Below are 12,453 nucleotides of genomic sequence, written 5' to 3'. Positions count from 1 at the left end.
AAGGTGTAAACATGCATTACTGCATTGTTTGTGAACTATAAATTATACCTAATGAACATAATATAATAGTGACAATGCTGCAACTATAAAAAGTATACTTTACTGATTTTTTTGTGTGTGTGTGTGTGTGTGTGTGCCAATACTGTCTGACAATATCACTGTTCACTCTAGTTAAAGTTCATAGCTGTGCTGTGATTGGGGATATATTTACATGTAAAGTGATCACTCACAGAGATGGAACAAAACATCTCTTACTTATTTCTCTCCCACAGTGCACAGATTACAGTCTGGGTGCTGCTTGCTGGTCTGTCCAGTCATCATTAAATCTGCTTTGATACAGTGGTGTAAAGCAAAGGTGATATACTTGAATACAATAACATAGTATGGCTCAGAAGCCAGACACTGACCAGTCTTTAACATTCTTAGCTTTCTACACTACAGTTTCATAAACTGTGTGTTTTAAACTCCCTCAAAATATGTACATGAGGTTCAAATCTGTGCCTTTTTTTCTTGAGCTATTACATTGGGTTTCAACAGTACTTAAGATCTTCATACTGTTAAAAGGTCAACTTCCAGTTCAATTTCAATCTTCATACAGATGAGGATCATCCCCTGAAAAGCTATTTTTGTTTACTGTTATTGTGGCAAATCAAATCTATCTTTTATTTATCTGGTTAAAGTACGTTATTCCCAAAGACCTGGTCTTTCATAAATGTTCCACGTCAGTTTGACGATAAGCTGTTCTTTTTAGGACAGCAAGGGCTTTTTTTTATTGCACGCCAACCCTGCGGGTCTAATTTTATGTAATCCAATTGCAAATTAGGGGTGAGAAACTGTCAAAAAGATCGTATGAAAATCTTTTGGGATAGAGGACAGGTGTAATTGTGTCACAACTACTCAAGCCTTTGCTTAGCGTTTGTTAAGTACGAAAGTTTAGTCTTATTTACATGAGGCAGGACTGTAAGGTTACCCACCCTTACTGCAGATCCATGTATTTTGATACCAACAACTGTAATATTTACAGTCAGTCAACAAAACTGCACTACTAAATCTGCCAAACTTCCTTACAAGGGAATGGTTTCTTCCAAATATGTTGGAGATCTTTAGATCTGAGCATAATAACACTACACACACCACACATCCTTGACCTCTGATCGGGATTCCTGATTCTTATGATTTAGATTTGAAGGTGCAAAAACTGCACAGGTGAACTTATTTTTCCAAATGTATGAAATGTCATTTTTAGTTACTTAAATAATTCAAATCAATTCAAAATGTCTATTTTTAAACGTCATTTGTTTGATCAGATGAAATGTTTGCTTGTCTATGTTTTTAATCTGTCTAAAATAAAGATTTCCACTTACTATTTTTACATGACTGCTCAATTTTTTTTCCATCTTTCTGGAACATTTTATCTATTTGGATTTACATTTAAACTGAAGAAATTCTGACTGAGCGGCAAAGAAGAACTGATTAATTAGCACCACTGGGTTAGCGTCCGTGGGTGGTGCCAAGTGTGATATCTCAAAAAAATAAAAGATTTCTACATTATCGAGCTCCGCTTTCTTTTTGCAATAAAATATAAACTGCCTTTTACAGGCTCAGCATGCTGCAAATCTCCAAAACTCGAAGCCACCAAGACAATCCTAATGACACGGCAAACCTTAAAGGCCTAAGAGTAGCCACACGCTATGATTCTGTCACATGATGCCCTATTTCAGTTCAAGTCATTATAATGAACTACAGTAGTACGCAAAGATCAACACAAGAAAAAGCAGCATAAAACATGCAGTGATTCTTTGCGATCATTATTGGCACAATATACCCTCTACTGACACCAGTATTGTTTTAAATTTACCCTACTTCTTTAGTTATACTCTGGTTGCACCCCCCACTCTGTGCGTGTGTGTGTGTGTGTGTGTATGCGCGTGTGCATGGTTGATGAGCAAAAAGAAAAGCAGCATGCATGGATTAAATTGGGATTTGTAATGGTGAAGTGGGGGCTTAGTGGGTTCAGTTTTGGAACTGGTGCATGCGTGCTCAGGAATCAAGGCAAAAATATTTCTAAAAAAAAGAAAAAAACCATACATTTAAATCAGATCTAATTAATAGATGTTAAAGAGCAGGCCTCTGATAGAAATCAGCCGCTGTATGGTCTGATCTGCTCTGAATGTGGCAGTGAGTATAAGAGACGGCTGATTATAAAATCTTTCTATAAATTCACTCTCCCGTGAGGCTCCCAGTTAGCTTAATCTAACAGTCTGTCTCAAAATAGGCCACATTTTGTTAAATGTATATAGCCAATGTTACAAAAATAAGCATTTTACATCTTACAGACAGTTATTAACCCTTTTACTCATAGTGGTCACTACAGTGGACAGCTGTTTTCTTGTATTTGTGTCAGTGTTGATGGTATACTTGCACATAAACCACTACATTGGACACTGATGTGTCACTCCATACCCTGTCACCCACTGGTCAGCCAGTGTTGTCCACTTAAGTAGACATGTAAAAAACTCTTTGAAAAATACATGGTTGAAAAATGAATTTCGTGCATAGAGATGAATAAAAATCCTGATTGAGGTTGTCATAATTCATGGATGAAAGGGTTAAACACGAACATATTTTTAAGTCACATTCTGACCTATTTCACTCCCTACCTTTCCATCCATCCATCCATCCGCTCTGTTCAACTGACACAAAACAGGCAGAACTAGCTTTTAGAGAAACCACCTGAGAGCACGAAGGCAAATCCTGCAAAATATCCCATAACTGCAATTTGCAACATTTTCACTCTACATTTGCAATTAACCTAAGGTTGTAAGACTTTTTATTTTTGTACACAAGGTCAACATCGCAAACCCCTCAAAAACAACTTTTTTTTCATTACAAAATGAAAAAGTAGCCGATAGCAGTGTATATCCACATTTTCTACAAGTCTGTTTGTTCTTAGATGTACAAGTTGTTGATGAGTCAGCACAGAGGATAAACAGTTAAAGCTATGCAATTAAATGACCACTCACAGCTCTGCAGAATCATTTACACTAGTAAGCTTCACCTTAACCTCCTCTGAGCTTCTTTTCTTTGATGCTTCAGTTAATTTTTTTTCATGAATAAACATTTTGTCTGTTATCATGATTTTTTTTTTATGAGTTTTCCTATTGAGTAGTATCTACGAACTGAAACGATTTTTGCAAAAGATTGGCTATAAGTACAACACATAAGTGAGAAAAAGACATAAAAAAAAAACACTGGAGCAGTTTTCCTGCTGTGAAATTAATACTGTATGCAAAATCCAAATCCAATTTTGATCATTTTTATGCCTCCACCTGAACTGAAACTGAACCTGGTTTATGGGTTGAGCAGATTTCATGATCCATGAAACTAGATAAGACTCCATTCAGTGTTTACAAATGTGTTTTTGTGAAGCTGAAGTGCTGAGCTCCATGAGCTGAAGCAGGAGGTGCATGTGTGGCACGCATGAGTATATGCTAGTGTGGCAGCATACTTCAGTTTTAGCTCTGCAGGCTGAACGCAGGAGCATCTGGGCACCCACCCTCTCCTCTAAGCCAAGCAAGCACTATATGAGCCAGGCACCAGGTGCTCCAGGGAAGCAGCCAGTACTATGGTTCCAACCCAGAAACAACTCTTCTGTCCTAGACACAGATGCCAGACTCTACCTCCCATTTCATCTACTTAGAACAGATGTTTAGCACGCAAAGCAATCCTAACATGTCCTACGAGGAATTTAATTAGGTTACCAGCACTTTGTCTTTCAGACAGGGTCAGACAGGATATAGCACCTTTACATGACTGCTACACAGCTTCCTGCTTTAATAAGTAAACATGCTATGAAACATCACTGTGAATTTCATGGAGGAGACGGTGTATGATGATGGATATTGAATTACGCCTAATCTTTACAAACACCAACAGTAAGAGAGAGACAAAGGGGAGAATCATGGGACGGTTAAAAATTCATTAGTGAGCAGCAACAGAAAAGCGCAGATGGAGAGAAATCATGAGAAGGGAAAAGAGAGAAAGAAATAGGAGGAGAAATACAAAGAGGCAATCCTCTGAGGAAAACATCTTTCCACTCCTGTCTTTGTCTATTTCTTTCTCTAACTTTGTTGCAGTCTCCCAGTGAGTGTGGAAGTCAGTGGAGCCGATCCACAGGGAAGAGTCACTTGCAACCCCCCTCAGCAAATCTAAGGGCCCACTCCCATGCTCCCTTCACACCATAGACACATTCATTATCTATTGTATTCTTTGAATAAAGAATATTGTACAAAACGAGGCATCTCTGCTCCTTTGTATATGCCTGAATAAAAGGCAAAGCATCGCAAATTAAAATGTAATTTGCGATGCTTTGTTTGTTGTGCTCTCTCCAGCACCTAAAACGTCATAAGGCGCATGTAATACTGCTGGGGTCTGCTGAGGCATAGAGCACCGTACATCACTGCTGTGTGTGTGTGTGTGTGTGTGTGTGTGTGTGTGTGTGTGTGTGTGTGTGTGTGTGTGTGTGTGTGTGTGTGTGTGTGTGTGTGTGTGTGTGTGGTTTGAGGGAAGGGGGTGGTCAGGGATCTTGACTTCTGTGGAAATTAGAATGTAAGGCGCTGAATTAATTGAAGTGTTAATGTGCTGTGACTTCAGTCTGTGTGTGTGCCCGCGCCCCCATGTGTATGTGTGTCTTCACCTCCTGAAAATGCCTCCTATAAAGTGCTTTTGTTTGCTGTTAAAACTCATTAACAACGTGAACACCTTTGTGATTTTACCCCAAAGTGGCACTCGCTGGAAAAAGAAAAGGAGGACCGATGTGTAAATCAAGGACGGGGGGGAGGGATTCAATGTGATAATGATGCTGAGAAATGCTAATGTTGATGTGAATGTGAGCAGGGAAAAAAGAGGAACTCAAGAGCCTTAGTTCCATAATCAGCATCTTATCTGAAACAAGAGGATCCCTGAAGCTATGCTACAGAAAGAGAATGATGGAGGGAGAGAGAGGGAAGGAGAAATAATGAAATACAGACTGAGAGATAGGGTAGACCCTGAACAGGGCAGGGATGCAAAATCAAAAACAGATTAAGAAAGGACGAAGTAATGATAAAGAAAGGGTTAAAAAGGACTTGATAAGATTCACCAAAAAGGTTAATAGCATGGTTGTTCAGTTTTTTTAAAGCAGAATATGTTTTGTTGGTCTGTAGGAGTGACTCTGTGGTTCATCCTGGACTACAAACTTTCCTTGTGCACTTTAAACCAGGTCAGTTTTACAAAGAAAATGTGTCTTTGTTTCCCCACAGCAAGCTATTGGTGTGAAAAAAACCTCTAAGCCTACAGATATGCATTATCCCAACTGACCTGTAACAGGTACGATCCAACCCATACAAGTAAAAAGCGGAAATAACAGACAGCATTCTTTTTTCCTACTGATCCCATTTCAGAGCAAAGCAGAGGATGCTAAACCCATAAAGCAGTCTTTTTGTGGTCAAATATAAGGACAGTGAAAGTGCATTGTTGTCTCTGCAGATGCTAATCCCAGTGCTGTGGACAGATTGCGAGTGTTTTAAGAAGATTACAGACTGCAGAGGCAGATTAGTTGGCAGCTTAATCTGAACCTCTGGATGGACTGCCCTGCTCACTCACAGGCCCTCTGTGGGGGTGTGCATGCGTGTAATGTGCTTTAGTGTGGCTGTTTGCGTTCAAAAGGTAGTCATGATTGGTGGTAATGACAGCTTTGTGCACATACGGCTTAAAAATGTGTTTGTCTGGGTGGATATTGATTTGTCAGACACAAACACACTCTCAGTTTTCTTCATAGTTAATAAATGGCAAGAAATAGGGTACATACGTACACATAGAGTCCCAGTGGGCTGTAAAGATATTCTCAATGCTAATTATATGAGACTGCGATCACACACACACACACATGCAGAAAGTGGATCAATGAGAAGGGCACCCAGCCAAGAGCCACTCAATTCTCCCCCTCCCTCCATGTGAAACAGTGGAAGCCCTACTGAAAAAATACCCTTACTTAACATGTTGCCACCTGTTTAATATACCACAGAAAAGTAAATACAAGAATGAGCAGGGTTTTATTTTATTTAAGATTATACCTTTGACAACGGTTTAAATCTAAGAAAAAGGGAGGAGTTCGTCTTAAAGTTCTTTCAAACATAATATTAGAAGCTCATAGTGTAAGGAAATCAAACCCGGCTTTCGGCACTGAGATACTCCGATGGACTTGACTTAATTTACAGTTCTACAGGTGGAAAAGCTCCAGTGACCGTAATGCATTAATTGAAAGGCAGTGGCTTCCTAAGAGAGAGACTGTGGCTTCAAGTCCCATCTGGGGTGATTTAGAGAGTCTAAAAGCTATCAAAGGAAAGCTGTTTCCTTTGGCAATAGACAAAAAGACTTGAAGAAGAGCTGTGTGTAAAAGCTGGCATTGCTTTGGGAAAGGTCAAACACAAATTTCATTTACACAATTTCACCTTTGAACTGAATAATATATTTGTTTTTGGGATATCTACCTAGGAAGCAGACCAAACTAGTACATGCATATTAATTTTACTACTACACAATCTTAAATTCTAATGAAACTGTCCCTTTTTAAACATACTGGTTCAAAATAGACCCAAGAGTAACTAAACCTGAGTATGAACTAGTCCTAAAGACAATATAGAATTGGGAATTATTTTGTGTTGTGACATAAGATATAAAGCTGGGGGGGAAAAAGACACTCCCCTCAAGTTTCCAGGTCAAACAGGAAAAGAAAATAATGAAGGCAGGGAACTTGATGAATGTTAGTTATCTACATGCACAAGTATAATTCCACTGCAGCTGCCAGCTCATTGTTTTCGCCACAGCTAATTTAACGAAATGCCACTGAGACACACACAGCCTCTGTCACATCCAGCAGGTAACTTGAATAGGCTGTCACTTTATTGTGATGTTGAATTGTATCCATAGCAACAAGTGTCACTGGGGTGCCTCGGCAAAAAAGGCAACAACGTGAATTATAAGTCAAACTCTGTTCATTACAAAGAACAAATGGACTAACATACTGTATGCTATATTACCTTTACTCCTTTCACCTCTCATGATGGTGCTTCAGTATAATAATGTGAAACATAACTAATTAAAAAATACCTCACTATGTATTATTTTTTGGCCAACACAAAAACTTTGTGGTCTACCCGCCTGCAGCTAAAAGCAAATTAAGTTGTACTTGAACTAAAGCTCAGTGATCAGCAAACAGCCAGGTCTACACAAAGGCCTCAACATTTCTCTGTGATAGCAGTCGTACCATTTAAACTTCACACGATGCACAGTTAAAGCAAGACCTTGAGCTCATTGCAATCCTTTTTAGATGGTGCTTTATTTTACGACAGTTTGTGATTTTATGCAGTGATTTACATGGTGTCGCTAGAGTTTCTGTAGATCACAAAACAATGGGGTGAAAAGAAGGTTTTCCAACTGAGATACAAAATCAGCTACAAGCCAGCTTTTACAAAGGCAGTGAGACGCTTTAGGAACAGAACAGTAAGCTCCAGCTTCCAAAGATTTCATGACTTCAAGACTACATAAACTTAGAGAACCCTTTTCTCTTTAAGATTTAGTCCAACATTCATTCAGGAGCGTTGTCTACCGTTATCGAGTACACATAAAAACTAAAATTGCAGGAGGCAGCCTGGGTTCTGAAAAGTGACTGAGAATAGGCAAAAGGGAGGCTGTACATGGGACAGAAGGAGCTGAGAATTGAAAGAGGAAGAAAGAGAGCCTTCAACAGTGTTTTCTTTGAGTTTCCTCACAATACTCTGAGGGTTTCTATGACAACCTGGAGTCGCCAGCTGGGTCTATACAGGCAGAAGTAGGTCTGTTTGGCAGAAGAGGAAAAAGTATCCAAATACTTTACTCAAATCGAGTAACTCCAGTAAAATAGTCTGTCACTCAAACGTTTAGAGCTAAAAGTAGCATGTCGCAAGTTTTATTTAAAAATTGGCACTGGTCTGGTGTGGGCATTTTATCTGTGAACTAACAACAGGTATCAGGAGTGGCATAATAGGTGAAGTGTTTCCATCTGAAATGCAGTACAGCAGAGCACCATAAATTCAAAATACTCAAGTAAACTGACAGCACCTGACAATAAAAGAGCAGTTGTTGGGTAAACACATATACACGGAGATGGGCTTGGGTTGGACCAACCATGACGCACTGATGTTACCATATCCCTAATGACTGTATCGCAAGAAAAATATAATCTGAAACATGGGTATAAAACAAGTATTCACAATGGCATAAACCAGTTACACGAGCTACATCTCAGCAATACACTACGATGTATATAAAGCTGATGCAGCTTGTGCGCCAGACAGGGAGAGAGAAGAGAGTGAGGGTCTGCAGAGCGCCACGGCTTCATGATTAATGCGGCTTTTAGCTGCAGCGGATCCTGGGCCCCCCCAAAGCAACCTGACCGGGTTGCCCATTCAACTCTCCTCCCCTGGATCTGTCGCCCTCTCTCTTACCCTATCAACCAAAACCTAGTGATTGAGGACCATCTGTAGCTCACACACCATTGCATGGATTTCTACACTTTCACTTCATCAACAGAATCTCATCATGTTTTGCGTTTCAGTACATTTCATACCCCTCCTATTGTGAGACAGCCCTCTAAAACGTGGACAAACGCCAATACATCAGAAACAAATGGAAGACCTCCATACATAAAAGAGAATTAAAAAGTTTTTTTTTTATAAACTTGTTTATTTAAAAAAAAAAAAGTCAATCACAGTAAGGTCACAAAAGACACGTAAAAAAGCTATCTTCAAGAAAAATCCAACAAAGTATAATACGGTAACTATAAAGTCAGGGCACTCCTATGTCAAATTTTGCCCCAGTGGGGTAGGAAACACGTGTGTTTCAGAGAGAGAAAGGAATAAAACTTATGGTTTCGACACTTTATAGTCGTTAAGCGCGTAAATCTGTTGCGGAATCTCCGAGTGTGGGGACGCCCCGTAAAACTACACACGCCAAATGCACCAAACCGCTGTCTTCCCTCCCGCCTTACAGCACACACACAGCCTCCCTCTACTATTTCTCTGAGAGGGTCACTCCCCCCCACAAGCTTCAATCCACACACACACAAACACACACATACATACATGCGCTAAAATCCCGATGCACCAGCAGCAGCAGCAGCAATAGATAATTCATTGCAGTGTCAGTGGCAGAGCACACAGAATCCACAGGCTTCTGATCACATTCAACTATCACACAGCGATCTAAAAAGTACACGCTGGCAGGACCTTACGCACAGGACGAAATTTGCCACTTGTTCTGTTCGTTTCCATTCGGGCTGTTTGCATTGACGCACTTACCTTTGCACTACTGCGAAAAAGAGCACTGTTAGTTCCCATTTTCAGAAAAGGCTTTAGTCTCCATTCATTCCCGTGAATCCCCTCCTGGTTTATTCAGACATCCACAGTGTGTTTCAGCAAGGAGAGTAATCCAGTTTTCCATGCCGGAGAGAGCGCGTGCGAGCTTCCTTACATCTTTTCCCACAATCCTTACAAAACTATGCCAGGCTTCTTTCAGCGCTTTTTTTTCTCCGCTCCTCGGTCCTATGCCCCCCTCTTCTTTCCTCTCCCTCTCTCTCTCTCTCTGAGGTTGCCTGGTTACCTCTATCTGTAGGCTGGTTCAGACCGCCGGCCTGCAGCCAATCACAAGGCTGGGTTCATCTTAACCCCTCCGCTGCTGAACTGTCCTGATTTCCAGCTTTCAAGGAGTAAGGGGAGATGGGAGGTAGGAGTGAAGAGGAGAAAAAGAAGCACTGGGTGATGGTGAAGGATTTAAAAATGTCTATTACAGAACTATAATGACCACAAAAAAAGAAAGAAAAAAAGTGGATGAGTGTGGAGGAGGAGCTTACTGGTGGATTTAGGTTTAAAATGAAGACACGTGGAAACAAAGTCCTTGTGAATGGAGAGGCTGCATCGCTGTTGGGACAGACAGCACTGGATGTAGCTTAGAGGCAAGTTTTAAGATGACTGTACTGTCCAAAATTCACCATCATCACACATCAACTCTTTTTCTGCACACCAAGTATTGCTGGCATACAAAACCCACTCACCGAAACATGAATGCACCAGCCAGTCATCACCCAGTCATTCAGCACAGACTATTGATTGGTTAACCACCCACAGTTAAGTCATGCAGCCCAAATCATTTCTGAGTCATGCACTTGGCAGATTCACCATGGTGTCTAACCTTCCTGCTCAGAGAGTGGGAGCACACACTTAAAGTTTTCAAGTTCAAAGTTTTGAAGAAATAAAAGAAAAGTGTCCTAAAGACAGAAAATACATCTTCCTTAATGTTGTTGATTAATTAGTATAAGACTGACAAAAAAAATGTAATTATAAGAGTGATGCAACTATACTGAGCTGACTGAATCATATTTTTCAGCTGCATGATTTTCCTCCAGACTCCCATAAGCCTTAATCTTGTGCAGCCTGTCCTCATTTAATCCTTCCCTTTTACTTTTTTTTATTCCTGCACCTCATCTTCTCTCTTTCTCCCCCAGTCTCTGGCCTTAAATCATCCCCTACTCTCAAATGTGTTGCGCTTCTGTGGGGAGTTTAGGAGCTTCAGCACGGACACGATTCCTCTGATCTCTGCAAACACTGGAAGACACTCGGCACTCCTCCACCTAAAATCTCTTCCATGTTCAAACAAAGATAGAGGTCTTTATTTTAATGTAAGAGTATGACACGAGCATAGTGTGGAATATGTTAAAAATACTACTTAGGAATAAACAAAAAGGTCTAAAAGTATTTTTTCCAGACAAATTAATTTCAGAACATCTTAGCATTAGTTTTTGCCACTTCATACGTCATGCGTAGCATGATCTTGCCATGTTTCGAAAACATTTTTGCAATACAAATAATGCTAGCTTTTATCAAAGTAACCCAGTTCAGAGAATGATCAGGGGATTGCCAGTTCCATGATGCTCAGCATAAATATGAACCTACATCACATAGAAACAAAGAAAATGGCAGAGCATTCACTCACTCAGAATGTAATCCATCCAGTGAAGGTGAATGTTTCCAACAGCATGCTTAGACATGGACACCCATGCGACGAAGCTCACGGTGCCCAATTTCTGTGTTGACGTTAACGCTATGAGACTTTTGGAACTCAAAAGTCATCAAAGTGTTGGCGACTTTTACGCATCGTGTGCCTCAGCAGTCAGCAGCCCTCCTCTGTAATTTTATATGTTCTATCACTTTGTGGTTGAGTTGCTGTGGTTCCTAAACAATTCCACTTTGCTATAATACCACTTACAGCCACTCGAGGAATATCTGGAAGGGAAGACGTGCAGCAGTGACATCCTCTTACAGTACCACATTCAGATTCAATAAGCTCTTTTGAACAACCCAGTCACTATGGTTGTCAGAGCAGACTGCATGGCTAGGTGCTTAATTTTATACATCTGTGGCCATTGGATTGAAAGCAACTCAACTCAATGATTAAAAGGTGTGGACCAATTTTTTTCTCACATAGTGTATCTTGCAGCATCATTGTTTCTCCTGTTAACCTCTGTAAAGAAAGCCTTCCATTGCTGTACCCTTCTGTTCCAATTCATTAACAAACTTTTCCAATTATCTACTGTCACTAGAACAGTTAAATAGGGTTTGGCCTTTGTTTCACCTCCTGAGAAGGACTTTAGCGACTGCTGCTTATCCCAGGAAATCATTACTGAGTAGTCTTCTCTTTACAGGACTTTCAAATGTGCTTTTCTATCTCTGCAAAAGGCTTATACACATGATATTGTGGGTAACTTCTGGTTTGCTTGACTGTGCTTTGAATAGAACTGGTGCAGTTTTCACAAAGTGTTTTTTCACCCAGACGCATACCCCTTAGACAACTTCAGTCTGGCCGGGATCAGATGCAGAAAAAGTCCTTTTTGCTTAGAATAACAATTTAGCTTCAGACTTCTTCACTCTTCTTCCCTTAGTCCTTAATATCACTGTTCCTTTGAAAAGAGATATATACCCCACCGATGCCTACACATAGATTTACACATATACTAACACATATCTTTTTGGATTATTTCAAAGTTTTCTTCAAAACATGCAAATTAATGGTCTCCTCAGATAAAGAAAAATGTATTCTAATATTTTTGGATCTAACTGTGTGAGAAAGTGAAGAAATAGAGAGGACTGCTTTATCTGTTAGATCAACAAAGAACGATTGGATTACTCTCAAATTATAACTACAGCCACTACTTAAGATGTGTTCAGACTAGCAGAGACTAGCATTAATAATCTAAATTAGGCCAGAACAAAGGTACAGATATGATGGTAACAGAAGAGTCTCCTAAAAGAAGAAAAAAACATGGATATATTAAAATGCATATTCCTGGTACAATACTTGGATTCTATCTTTGGCTATTGC

The 12,453-nt window shown here is 40.0% G+C and overlaps 1 protein-coding gene across 3 annotated transcripts in view; it reads right to left on the bottom strand.

Moving 5' to 3' along the window:
- The window catches only part of dab1a (DAB adaptor protein 1a), an 81,399-nt gene extending 71,360 nt beyond the window's left edge, over positions 1 to 10,039 (bottom strand). For all 3 annotated transcript variants that reach the window (XM_040039967.1, XM_040039969.1, XM_040039970.1), the window contains exon 1: positions 9,378 to 10,039. The gene's annotated coding sequence lies outside the window, so the exon portion shown is untranslated. The remainder of the gene's footprint in view (positions 1 to 9,377) is intronic.
- Positions 10,040 to 12,453: the final 2,414 nt, after the last annotated feature.

Source organism: Simochromis diagramma, unplaced genomic scaffold, assembly GCF_900408965.1.
Source record: "Simochromis diagramma unplaced genomic scaffold, fSimDia1.1 OVJJ01000026.1, whole genome shotgun sequence".
Taxonomy (NCBI): Eukaryota; Metazoa; Chordata; class Actinopteri; order Cichliformes; family Cichlidae; genus Simochromis; species Simochromis diagramma.
This window is presented reverse-complemented; position numbering and strand designations above follow the sequence as displayed.